The sequence below is a fragment of the Phalangium opilio genome, unplaced genomic scaffold (genome assembly GCF_054372755.1).
Source record: "Phalangium opilio isolate 3A_F unplaced genomic scaffold, DU_Popi_V2 ptg000070l_1, whole genome shotgun sequence".
Lineage (NCBI taxonomy): Eukaryota > Metazoa > Arthropoda > Arachnida > Opiliones > Phalangiidae > Phalangium > Phalangium opilio.
In genome coordinates this window covers 2,278,270-2,292,921 of record NW_028324182.1, presented here as the reverse complement: position 1 = coordinate 2,292,921, position 14,652 = coordinate 2,278,270, and positions in this window count along the sequence as shown.

Here is a 14,652-nt window from a genome sequence, read left to right as displayed (position 1 = left end):
GTTATTCTCCCCTTTTCTAACTAAGTATGAATCACTCAAAGTAAAATCATAAGTGGATCATATCACAGCTCCCTATAAGTACTGGACGATATAACATAGCTGTGCATCAGCATTGTCTCCCTTCACTGAAGGGAAAAGGGTATATGCGAAACGCAGCGGCGAACTTGTGAACTAAACCAGAGGAATGATTTTGGCGCGAAAGAAATTTTTAATAAGCGGGGCAAGCAAAGTGGTAGCCAATGAGGAAAGGTTTGAGAGAGAAGAGCGCGGAAGGAAAGAAGTTGTTCAGTGCCTAGTGTTGGGTTGTGAATATAATAGTAGAAGTCCACTTTATTTTTCCGATTTTAAAAATAATTCGCGGTCTATAGGTATTTCGCGCAATTTTTAAAAGCTTGTGTTGAAAAGTAATTTAATATGCATTCAAATGAGCAAAATAGCCTTCATCATGCTTGAAAATTTTCAATGCATCCTTAATACACCATTGAGTTTCCAGCGATTTAAATTTTTTTAATAGGGATAGTTAGTTGGAGCAATTTACTACTCTGCCTAATTAAAAGTTGGAGCAATTTACTACTCTGCCTAATTAAAGGTTATGTGTGTCGACATAGAAATTTGTTTTCCCTTTTTAAGTCTGACAAATCTTTTCAATAATTTAACGTTTTCCGTTTGCGAAAGATGCTGATCAATATTTTTCAGTTTTACAAAACGTTTTAGTCGCTTACGGCTAAGTGCTTTTAATATCACATAAATCGTGTTCAGATGTGTTCGATTGTTATTAGTTACATTGAACCTCAGCGTTTTTTCTCTAAGAAACATAAGCCATTTTAAATCTAAATTATAAGGCGATAACAAAAGTCACACTAATCACGACACTGACGGCAGTCTGGCATCCATTGCCATCAACTGGAACTTCCGAAATTTAACGTAATTCCAGATCCGGGTTAATGGGCAAACTATACTTGTAAAACTGAACTATAGATGGCGAGCTTGGATGTCTTGGAAGAAAACGCTGTTTACAAAAGCATAACCTACATCCAGTACTTACAGGGAAGTGTAAAATGTTCCACTTATGGTAAAATATAAACGGAGGTTTAAGTTTTGTTTCTCACGGGAATAGCCTTCGGCCACGGAAAAACAAAAACTCATCATTTTTACAGTTGTTTCTTTGCTGTAGACAGACATAAATATTATTGAATATATCATAAGCGAAAAAGTCATATACCAACAGCTTTCTGACTTCAAAGCTGATGGTTATGGATTTAGGCAAAGTAGTCTAATAACTTAACAACACAACAAGTAGTACTGACAGCGTCTCGCAGTCGCTCATAAAAAGGGTTGCTTAGTTGTAACTAAAACTAAAAAAACACTTAAAGAAATTTCAGTATTTTTAAATTTTTCCTTACTTTATATATGAAATACTAAATAAATCCCAGACTTAAGGTTTCTACCCCTTCTAGAAGTACCTTAGAATTTTCATGATCGGCCAGTGAGTGAAACAATGAAAATATGAATCAAGTTATTTTGTAAACTATATTAAGTACAAACTTGTAATTTGGCGATAGAGTCAGGTGCACTAAGTTCTATTAGTTAGCGAAATTTCAGAATTTTACCTTTAACCAGAACGAAGATACCAAGACTTAGAAGTGCCTAAGTTGCTACGAGAAAAGAGTGTTTGTAGTGCTTTTTGGCGAGTGTTTGGAGTGCTTTTTGCCGAGTGCATGGAGTGCTTAATTTGTTGAACCCGCAGCTGTGCACCCAGATATTTTCCCTCCCAATGAGTTTCTAGGGGCCTGACTCATAACCATTCCCGGGGCCCGCATAGTCTTTCGACGGCCCTGTATAATTTCAAAGCAAAAATAGTACGTCTGAAGAGAAGATTAACTAAAGTAATTTCGGTTCATGGTGATGAAATAGAAGAAGATACGCATAACGTTTTGAAAGATGTTTTAGACAAAAACCTGGCGAGCAAAAACTACACCAAAGAAGATTTTGCTAAGATATTCTTACAAACCCAACAAACGATGCTTTATGGCAAAAATTCCAAAAGCCGACGATGGCATCCATTAATCCTACAATGGTGTCTGTATATGTATGCAAAATCTCCGTCTCTTTATCGTATGCTCAATGAATCAGGCATCCTCAAATTACCATCCAAGAGCATATTAAATAGAAGAGCACCGAAAATCGGTTTAAATCCTGGGTTTCATAAAGAAGTGATTCAAAAAGTCCAAAAATATTTAGAGAAACTTGGTCTTCACCCACATCAGGAATTTTTTGGTCTAGTTATTGATGAAATTAAAGTCAAGGAAGATCTCGTATACAGAGTTGAAACTGTGGACGTTGTTGGGTACACATCCCTAAATAATGTTCATAACAGAATATCTGATGCTAAAGCGGTACTTTATAAAGACCGACCCATCGCTACACATTCCCTCCAAATTATGTTGAGAGGAATTACATCAGGATACAAGTATCCCATTGTGTATTTTGCTACCAATAGCTTAACTGCGGACAAGCTTGATTCCCTCTTCATTTAAGCCATTCACAAGTTTGAATTTTGTGGATTGAAAATATTATGCGTCACTGGTGATGGTGCCTCGACAAGTGCTTTGGATATAACACCACCTCGAATGAACCTCACAAATGCAAGAACCCAGCATGCCTTAAGAATGCACTGCCAAGCTAAACTGGCTGAGGCGCTAAAAACGTTGGCCAATGCTTCAGTTGGGCAGGCTGATGCCTTTGAAGTTATTGCGCAGGCCTTGAGGGACACAGTCTGAGCATTGGCGAAGATGTAAACAGCCCTTTTAAGGACTATGGGCAATAATCAAGACCTTGATATTACAATTTTTAAAATGGAGAACCATGCAGACAATAATGGTTAAGGCCTCAAGCTTAAAAGAGTAGATAAAATTAAATATTTAGGTGTAGTAGAGGACGAAAATTTAAAGTGGGATCACCACATAAACAACATTATCCAGAAACTACGGAAGTGCCTACCTAAATTCTACGTACTACAAAACTTATTATCATTATATTGGTTACATATAGTGTATAACGCATTAGTGCACACTATTATATCATATGGAATTATTGGATGGGGTGAAACATGTTGCACATTCATAGAGCGTCTAGAAATTATGCAAAGAAAATTCCTCAGAGCTTGCTTGAAAAGTACAATGACTTTCAAGTCTTTACTGTCAAAAAACTTTACTGTAAAACTATCTTAGTATACACCTTTAACGTATGCGACCAAATACTGCCAAATAATTTGGTCTATAATACGAGATATGTCTTAAGAGGCAACTTCATAGAGAAAAAAGTGTCTAAGAGTTTGAGACAAAAACTCGCTATGTATTTAGGACCAAAATTATATGAGTATCTTGATTGTAACACTAAAGAATGTTCTGTACTTTATTTAAAATGAAAATTTAACTATAAGTTATTATCTATTGGTATAACTCATTTTTATAATATCATATATTTCTGATATGCTTCTTGCTCACAAAACCTAATCCGGTTTCTTGTAATTTGAAAGTTTGTAACTAAACAGAAATAATTTATAACTATTATAACAATTAAATGTAATATTGTAAACGCTCGAATAGACATGCTTGAATTGCCCATATGGCAATTGGGAATGTATATAATTGTCTGAAATAAATAAATAATGAATTCAAAAAATAACTTGGAAGTTCCGATTTAATCTGAAACTTGCTTTGCAATGCCGAAATATGCACGTTTCTTAAAGTAATACAGTTATAAATTTCATAAAAATATAATAAACTTTTCATGAACTATGTTATTTTATTATCACTTCCATTAAAATAAACTCTTAAAGTTAATGTGTTATGATTTAAATGTAAAACCCTTAATTTTAAAAGTGAAATGCACGTAAATAGTTAAACAAGTTGGAAAAACCAAAATATTACCTCTCCGTGTCGAAAAGATTATATAAACTTAAGTATCCAATGAAAACGTCGACCTTTTTGCCCTCATCCTTTCCCGCGCTTTGCGCTCCCGCATTTCATCCTTACTCTCAACATTATCTTCCTCCATTTTACATGCAAATATCTAATACTCACAAAAAGAAGCGGCAAAAACTTCCTGGCTCTTTACAACCACTTAATTTGATTTAATATCCAACTTCCAAACACAAATATTTACTGGTAGATAAATTGAGAACCCACAAGCAAAGAAAAATTCTCAAGAATGGCTCCCGCAAATTTGAAAGGTCTTTTTTCAACTAGGTCGGCGTATCTGATTAGATTTAAAATATATATTTTTGAAATTTTTGGTCTGACTGTTATCTACACCTAGATGGTTTTCAGTCAAACAAACAAAGAGCATAAACACAATAGTGGAAGCTTAAGTCTTATTTAAAACATGTAAAACAATTATCATCTCTGCAAATAGCTTACACATATCTTTTTACCAATGCCTAACCGTTTCGATTTTTCTAAAGCAATCTTAGCACCAAAAAATATTTTTTGATACAATAAATGTTTTATATTCTTATTAAGAATAAAACAAGAGGATAAAAAGGTCTGTCCTCTCGTAATTTTTTAAGCTTTCATCATGATTACTCTATGCAACAGTAACAAGGAGTATATACCCATTAGTGGAAGCAGTATTTTTTTTCCGAAACAATCTCGCTTATGTTTATTCTCTCTAGACTTCGCTAAAAACGTATTACTCTTACGTAAAATATTAATAGACAGGCAAGGATTCATACCATTAAAGAAGGAGCGCAATATTATCCATATTTTCATTTCATATGCAGAGAAAAGAAATTATTATGCTTCTGAGAGGAGCTTCCCATTTTTGTTGTTGTTTTGAAAAAATTCTCGCAATGCACGGGCCTTGATAGATATAGGAGGCAATGAATGAAATATATCGCATGCAGGGCCTTGGTAGATATAGGAGGCAATGATAATCTCTCTCTTTGCACGAGAGGTTTATTTAAATAAATATAATTATTTTTAATTATTTTAATCTTCAATAATTAACATTAATAATAAATAAATCGTTTAAAATAAAGTTATACCTATTATCTTCTCAAACCTTGCTAATATTGACGTTTAAATTGAAGCTTACCCCTCTTACCCGATTCTTTTAAAATTTTGGTATTCTAGGAGAGCGGTCGCTCTCTTAGATAAGACTTGATACCGCCTCTAATGCTAAAGGAGGGTTCTTTGATTGGCCTCAACTTTTTTCGTATTGTGTTTGCTGCTTTGAAATTTTGCCAGTGAACTACAATTTGGGTCCTAATTTTGTGGTTAAAATTTCAAAGAGATCCAACTAATAGTTAATTCTATAAAGAAAAAAGTTGTTAAGGGTGGTTTTAGAATCCATAAAATGAATCAGACATTCGGTGAAAAATACTATATTTTTCCATAGACATAACATGGGAATTTTATGGAAAGTGGGGGTCAACCCAGCAGGGATAGAAGGAAAACTATTCATTCGATACGTTTGGGAACCATCTTAAATGAAAGAGAACAGTTCAATGTAGCGCCTTTTTTTAGTTTCATTAAGATCAATTAAGTTTAAGTAAGATTTTTATCATTATAAACACATGCTTCTAGTTACGATATTTTGGGTATTGAAGTTACTGCGTTTTACCACTGTTAGAGACGCGCATTTTAGCCCTAATTTTTTATATTGGACTTACGGCGTTTTTGTCGTGATTCACGCCGTTAGAGGGATATTAAGCAAGAAAAACATGGCGTTTGAGCTCAGGTGCTTGTAGGTAATTGTGCGTGTTTTTAGGTACTTGTGGGTGCTTGTAGGTACTTGTGGGTGCTTTTGGTACTTGTATGTACTTGTGGGTACTTGTAGGTACTTGTGGGTGCTTGTAGGTACTTGTGGGTGCTTGTAGGTACTTGTGGGTGCTTGTAGGTGCTTGTGGGTACTTGTGGGTGCTTGTGGGTACTTGTGGGTGCTTGTAGGTGCTTGTGGGTACTGTGGGTGCTTGTAGGTACTTGTGGGTGCTTGTAGGTACTTGTGGGTGCTTGTAGGTACTTGTGGGTGCTTGTGGGTACTTGTGGGTGCTTGTGGGTACTTGTGGGTGCTTGTGGGTACTTGTGGGTATTGTGGGTGATTTTAGGTACTTGTGGGTACTTGTGGGTGCTTGTGGGTACTTGTGGGTGCTTGTGGGTACTTGTGGGTATTGTGGGTATTGTGGGTGATTTTAGGTACTTGTGGGTACTTGAAGATACTTGTGGGTACTTGTAGGTGCTTGTGGGTACTTGTAGGTACTTGTGGGTACTTGTGGGTGCTTGTAGGTACTAGTGGGAGCTTGTAGGTACTTGTGGGTGCTTGTAGGTACTTGTGGGTGCTTGTAGGTACTTGTGGGTACTTGTGAGTGCTTGTAGGTACTTGTGGGTACTTGTGAGTGCTTGTAGGTACTTGTGAGTGCTTGTAGGTACTTGTGGGTACTTGTGAGTGCTTGAAGGTACTTGTGGGTGCTTGTAGGAGCTTGTAGGTACTTGTAGGTACTTGTGAGTGCTTGTAGGTACTTGTGGGTACTTGTGAGTGCTTGTAGGTACTTGTGGGTACTTGTAGGTACTTGTGGGTACTTGTGGGTGCTTGTAAGTACTTGTGGGTGCTTGTAGGTACTTGTGGGTGCTTGTAGGTACTTGTGGGTGCTTGTAGGTACTTGTGGGTGCTTGTAGGTACTTGTGGGTGCTTGTGGGTACTTGTAGGTGCTTGTAGATACTTGTGGGTACTTGTAGGTGCTTGTGGGTACTTGTGGGTACTTGTGGGTACTTGTAGGTGCTTGTGGGTACTTGTGGGTACTTGTAGATGCTTGTGGGTGGTTGTGGGTTTTTTTAGGTACTTGTGGTTGCTTGTGGGTGTTTGTAGGAACTTGTGGGTGCTTGTAGGTACGTGTGGGTTCTTGTGGGTACTTGTGGGTGCTTGGGGGTACTTGTGGGTGCTTGTACTTGCTTGTGGGTACTTTTGGGTACTTGTGGGTACTTGTGAGTGCTAGTAGGTACTTTGCCTCCTCCATAGGATTAACATTACTCTAAATTTTGGAAGCTCGTAACTCTGGTTATATTAGAGATACGGGGATATCCTTTGATTATGTAATAGTCCTATTTGCCCCTTCCCTCCTTCGTTAACATTTGCTCCATAGGATACTCCATATACGCAAAAACGGATTTATGGGATAAGAACGTCGGATCATAGCTTTAGCCTCTAGTACCATCCTCGCATACTTTATTGAGAAACTTCGTCTGCTTATATTTTGACTCCACCCACAAATTCGATCTCTAGAAGTAGCTATATACAGAATTTGTGGGTGGAGTCAAAATATAAGCAGACGAAGTTTCTCAATAAAGTATGCGAGGATGGGGAGTGAATTCGCTAACTCCGACGTTCTTATCCCATAAATCCGTTTTTGATATACGGGAAAAACCTGGAAGTATATGGGGAAAAGCCTGGAAATCTTAGGGAAATTTGTTTTCCAAAAGTTGTATGAACCTTGTTATGGAACATATCTTTTAAAACTTATGGTTTTAGTTATATAAAGTTTTACCAAGGAGCGATATTTAGTTTACTAGGGAGAGGGTATAAGATGCCTAAGTATTCGCGCGCCATAGACCCAGTCACACTTTCAAAATACAAGGGGAGACGTAAAAGGAGGCCGGGCTATTTCACCTCTCCTCAGTCGCAAAATACGTAGTTTTCGTCATTCGCGTCGCGTTTTCGTGAGTTTTCTGGTCCGTGACCAAATAAGCATTTTTTAAGCAGGACATTAGGCCAGCGACTTTCCTGACTTGGAATAAATAAACTGGTCCGTGACCATTGACCAGAGCACGTCGTCTGCTAAACTAAAGAAGTGGATAATTAAAATATTAGAATTTTAATGTGTGGAGTCTTAGTAGTCTCGTGGACCACTGACCCCCCCCCTCCCTCCGATATTAATTTTTGAATTGGACCAGGCAATTTTTAAACTGGTCATTTGCCCTGTGTCACCGCCTTATTTCCCACGCTTGTGCGAGTTGCTTTGCGTTGTCGAGTGCGTGATGGAGTCGGCTATGCCTGGAGTCCCAACCTTGATGAAGAGAGGAATGGAGTGGAAACCCCCATACCTATAGCGTTGCCTGTGTACCCCCACCTACGGCACCATAGTCCTCCCAGCATCCTCAGCGGTTAGGTAGGGTCGTACTGGACGAAATTGTAAAGGGCGCTCCCTCTATCTTCAAAATAGAAGCTAGTTCTCATACAAATGAAATGTCGCTACGCGGCAGCGCTTAGCAATCGCCTACCGAAGGGTAGGGGCGTGCGCGAGGTACATATGGAGAGATACGGTGCTGCAGGTCGCCCATGATAACTACAATAAAAATACAAACTTTTAATGATTTACGTTTTTTTTAAGTATCATTATAAATAAATGTCTGATTGAGCTAAAGTTATGGTCCCCTTTATATATGTTTCTACTTAGTGCAGATTTTGAAAATGTAAAACAGTTTCTTAACATTCTTAATTAAAATGAAGACTGAAGGAACAGATATTAATCAAAAATATCTTGATTAGAATCAAGACCTAAAAAGTATCGATAAGACTGAGGTTATCACTTGTCTGAAGGATCAGATATTAATTTTTCTTTTTAATTGAAACTTAATTGCATGCTTAAGAAAACACAACGTTCCATTACCGTTTTCCGTTGAAATAAATTATTTTACTGGTAATCAATTTCAAAAATTTACTTATCTCGGCTTTTCGACCACAATTCCATTCCCCGAAAACATTTTATCATTACATTAATTACTTTTGGGAGATAACGAGTCAAAATACCCTATAAAACAATAAAAAACTGTAATAGCGGTCTGTTTAGCCATGACAACAACCTTTTAAAAGTTACAAGCACTATATAACCCTTTCGAGACTAACAGGACCTGAGCAAACTATAGCTTAACCTGCTACTAGTACGACCAGGGAGAATTGATGTAAACTGGAGTTGAAATTTCATCATGTGCGACCTGCGGCCCTGAAACTCTCCCATAGTCCCAGTGTGTGTAGAACATAATTTTTTCACTGTTATCTGTCAAAATCAATCTTTCTAGGTAGTGTCGCCTCCTCACTTGAATTTTTCATGATATATTAAGGTTTGAACGAACAAAATTCTAGATTACTATTTTCATTACCATGTCCCTCTGCTAACTTGAAGCAAACTTTCCTCTCTTTTTGCTGCTCATTACCGGTGCCATTCCCTTGACTTTCTGTTCGGTATAACTACTATCATGAGTTTATTTATTTCAAACCAAAATATTAAAAAAAGGATTCTATTTCCTTTTGTGCTACTTGGAATTTACAAATGTATATAACGTCGTGACGTGCCATATCAAATAGTCCCTAACCATTGTTAGAAACTAGAGAGAGAAATTGGGCAGTAACACTGATCATGCCCTGAACTATGAAAAAGAACAATACGACTATTGACTAAAGTACGCTTGATATTACATCATTTTGCAAAACCGCGAGTAAAAATCTTAGTGTCCCTATTGAATTTGGCGCCTTTGGCTTTAGAATAATTAAAATGTTCCACTGCGAAGCGTGCCGGTCTCGAAAGGGGATGTAACGTCTTTAGGAACCTTTTAAAACGCAAACCCATACACGTACTCTTTCAAAAGTAATTAATGTAATGATAAAATGTTTTCGGGGAAAGAAATTGTGGTCGAAAAGCCGAGATAAGTAAATTTTTGAAATTGATTACCAGTAAAATAATTTATTTCAACGGAAAACGGTAATGGAACGTTGTTTTTTCAAGCATGCAATTAAGTTTCAATTAAAAAGAAAAATTAATATCTGATCCTTCAGACAAGTGATAACCTCAGTCTTATCGATACTTTTTAGGTCTTGATTCTAATCAAGACATTTTTGATTAATATATATGGAAATCGTTTCCCGTATAGTAGTAAGGAAAAAGCGCAATTGCGAAAACCTTTGGTGGCCGATCCCACCTTAGGGAGGCTAGACGTTTCTCGTAACCCTTGCTGATCGCCGCGTCTATCCTAAAACCAAACGAAGATAATGGAGTAGAAGCCAATGATACAGATTGGTGTCTATATGGAATAGACGGAAGACCAGTGGATGGTGGTGATTAGAAGCCAGTATGTACAGACTGGTGTCCAAGTGGAATGGACGAAGACCAGAAGATGGTGGTGATTAGAAGCCAGTATGTACAGACGGGTGTCCATGTGGGATGGACGAAGACCAAAAGATGGTGGTGATTAGAAGCCAGTAAGAACAGACTGGTGTCCGTGTGGGATGGACAAAGACCAGAAGATGGTGGTGTGAGAACTCAAGTAGAGGAGCCATTTCCGTGACTGTGAAAGCAGTTCGGAAATGGCGAACACGTTTGCTCCGATACGCAAACTGCGAACGCGGTCACGTGGGTGTAACAACGGACAGACAGACACACAGACACACAGACACGGCCCTTACAGAACCTCTCCTAGATTTATTATTACAAAATCTTTCTATTAAAATAAATGCGTTAAATGTTAAAACATTAATTATTAATTTATTTTTTAAATTTTATTAAGTAACCAAACCATTGTCTTAATTTGAAAGATATAAATATCTTTAAACAAAAATTAAATTTATGACATGATAAAAAGAAAACAATACTTAACCCACGAAAATTAAAAAGGTAAAAAATTAAGGTTGTTTTAGTTAAGTAAAAAATCTAAGCATTTTTAAAAGAAACGTGTATATCTCGGCCTTGCATAGCAAGTTCACGATACTTGCCACGAGAAGGCAATATACTCCCCACATTTTCACGACATTAGCCTGTATATGAGATTAAATCGGAACTTCAAGTGTCACAAGCCAACAACATAGCGCCAAAATAAAAAGTTACATTTTATACAAAACTCCTCGTCACATGGGATGCGACGGTAAAGTAATCATGCGTGACGACTCAATTTAATAAAAAAATAAACTCTTTATTTTGACAACATATTATTTACCGGCCTTAAAGAGCTGTTTTTTTTAAAGGGTACATCAATGAAAACGACAAACCACTCTGTCCCTTAACCTTTGTCATTCCGTGTTCCAACTCCCGTTACGAGATGGAACAATGTGAGGATATAGGTGGTCATCCTCCACATGTGGGGCATCGTCGTCTTCTAGGTCAATGTCTTCCCTAAGGCCATTCGCCATACACATGTTATGTAAAACAACACATGCCATAACGATTTGTGCCCTGAAATCGGGATTGTAATGCAGAGCCCTTGCCTTCAGCAAACGCCGAAAGCGTTGCTTGAGACATATGGTACATCTAGCCTTGACATAAACCGGAATTCTGACGTACCCTCTTCGGACCCAATAACCAAGGAGTTAATGGATAGCCACTAAAAAAATATAAAAGCAACTATTAAAATTTGGTTTTGTGAATTTAAACGGACCCAACTGAAAATAGGAAAAAAATATCACACCTCCCCATATAGAATTAAGTTGATTAAAAGAATTTTGTCAATAAAATCTGCTTGCAATGATTATATTGGTTGGCACATACGTAGCTCCCCTTTTATACTTGTAATTTTGTGGAGGGTCAAATTTCAGTAATGTTAGAGATAAGCAATATAATTAAGTTATTACCATTTATCCAAGAGTAATTTAATGACTCATTTAAATTAAGAATGACCGTTCCAAAAGCCTTGAAAGATTTGTACTTTGGTAAACAATTGAGTCGTGCGTTGACACCATTAACTTGGCATTAGTCGCTATAATGTTCAAATTGTAGTCACAGACTAGTTGAACATTTAAGGTATGATAGAACTTACGGTTTACGTAAAAGCTCTTCGGAAAATCAGGAACATTGTTCGGAGGAGATACGATTGCAACGTGGGTGCAATCTATTACTCCGATAGTTCCGGAGATATGGCACTCTTCTTGGAACCTCATTTTGATGGCATGTTTTTCTGCCTCCTTTATAGGAAATTTTATGTGCCTCGGTATAAGATGACGGTTTATAGCCCTAGTAACGTCTCTTAGACTTCGGCTTGCGCTAGATAGGCTTACACCAAGAAAAATGTTTTCCCCGACATATAACTGGAGAGAATAGTAAGCCTCGACACCCGCGGGCAGCGCGGGGGGGATGAATTTTTTCCCCCATAGTTTATACCCGCGAAGGGGGGACGAATTTTTGCCCCCATGCCTCCATCCCCGGAGGGGGGTTGGTGTGTCTCTCCCTCACCTCCTCCACCTGAAGGGGGGAGGTTGTTCTTGAGTGTATGCTCTCTCTTTGCGCTAAGTCCCCTTTTTTTTATTCTGACTTTCACTTTCTCTTTACCCAGCCCGATACCCGCAAGAGCGCTGTGAAGGCTGGAGAGTTTTTTTTCTCTCTCTTGGTTCCCTCCTGACTTTCACCGTCTCTTTCCCTTTGACCGTCTCTTTATTTTTACGCTTGCGAATGTACAAGCCTAGCGGCGAGCGGCGCGAGAGCGCCGTGAAGGAGAGTTTTTTTTCCTCTCTCTTGGTTTCCTCTCTCCGTTACATGTGCAAGGCGGGGGAATGCATGTACAAGCCTAGCTGCGATCGTTTTCTCTCCGAATAGCACTGAAATGTTATAGGAATATATCTCTAGGTTTCCTCTCTCCGTTACATGTGCAAGGCGGGGGAATGCATGTACAAGCCTAGGAACTTCTCTCCCAACGTTTTTTTAATTTTACACGGAATTTTAATTCCGGTAAAATTCTTTTTTAAAGCGGGGCATTTTTTTTACTTTTGCGATATGTATAAATCAAGAGGCGTTAAATATTTTATCCATGTTTTATTTGTATATATATAATTTTAAATAGAAAAAAATTGAAATATTAAAGGCCTGTTTGTAAATGAACATCATCGGCTACAGCTCTGAGGAAACGTTTTTGCCTATGCCGGTCTAGGACTCCCTCATTGGGGTTACCCGCTCTCCCCTTGAAATAGTCGGTGATAGCGGTATTGAGACTAAAAATAGAAAGAAAAGATATTAGGGATCCATCTTTAAAAAAATAATGTTAATTAACTTACGAGCCCGAGCGAGACGTGTTAACGTAAGCCGGCATAGGGTTTCCGGGAGTGGGTGTTATGTCAACGAATGGTATGAGTCGAGAACTCGACTCCCGGAAGACAACGTCGTCCTCGCGGAGATCAAAACCATGTCCGAGATTCTCCGCGCGAATCCTCACTAAGTCCTTATGGACATCAGCAAGGATCCTATAAAATTGTTTGAATATAGCCATTAAAGTTTTAAAAAATATAGAGACTTTACCTGAAGAGGCTGCAATCAATTGGCGGATGTTCATTTACTCTCGGCGGGTTTTCCTGGGGTTGATGTGGGGGTGGCTGACGCTGTTGCCACTCGTAAAAATGTTGTCTCGGGTCCTCCTCGTCGTCCGTGTACAAAAGAACATCGTCAATATGACTGTACGCCCTATTAAGTTCAAAAGTTAGTCTTTCCACGATTTCAGAAAAAAACAGTATGCTCACATGATAATGGTGGATGATGTTCTGGCCGAAGCTAAAGCGAGAATGATTTTAGTATTGGGAAACTCTCCGTATATATAGTATGGAGGGGGACCGTTGAAACCCAGACACTCTTTACCCCCCTTATAATATACAAAAACGGTTTCTTACCTTTGGGGGCTAGGGGCGGGAAATTGAATAGCCCCCCCGAGACGCGGATATTTATGTTATCGAAAAAGCCCTAGATCTACCATCTGTTGGGCGAGCACCCAGTAGGCGACTTTGTCGAGGAACAGTTTCGCCCGACGTATGTCGTGCTCGGTTGCTGTCCGAACGGATGCGGCGTCAATCACGCCGTCAGCATCAACCTCCCCTTCAGATTCCCTGTATATTCGGGCTCTCCTTTTAAAAAACTTTAAGATGGCCGTATTGAGACTGTAAAGAAAAAAGAAATTAGAAATGGTCTTAAAAAAGAAAAAAACTATATAACTTACAAGCCGGAATAACAGTTAGTTATGCTTAAGGGCTGTTCCTCGACTAGGGGTGCCTCTTCTAGGGGTTCTACAGGGAATACCATGAAACCCAACAGGGTTTGACCCAGGGCTTCGATAACATAATTTGTCTCGACCGCGTACACTTGTTCGACGGCCGTGCGTACTTCGTTGTTGGCAAGCCGTTCTTCTTCCTCGGCCGCCTGATGGATCTGGGCTAAGATCCTGCTCAAATTTTACGGAGGAAATATAGCTACTAAAAAATTGGAGAAAACATGGAATGTTTACCGTTGGATGTTACAATCCAATGGCGTAGGATCTTCATCATCCTCATCCAATTCCTCATCAGAATTGGATTCATTCTCCCATTCCTCCTCCCCTCCCCCCACCACCACTTCCTCTAGTTCCGCTAGAGGAAAAGGTTCTTCTTCTAAAGGTTCATCTGGGACAGGTGGGTTTAGAAATTCAAAGACCTCATCCCCAAACGGTAAAGGATTGGGTGCCCTAAATAACAAAAAAACTTATTCTATGATTTCAGGAGAAAAAACATTATACTCACATGTTGAAAGTTTGGTGCAGGATTTAGTCTTAGTAGTAGTGGTTCGTCAGTGTTTAGGCTGAGAGTGATTTTTGTATTGGGTAAATTGCCGTATTTATAGTACCCATGGAGAAACCGTGGGGGGGATTCTTTTAGTCTCCG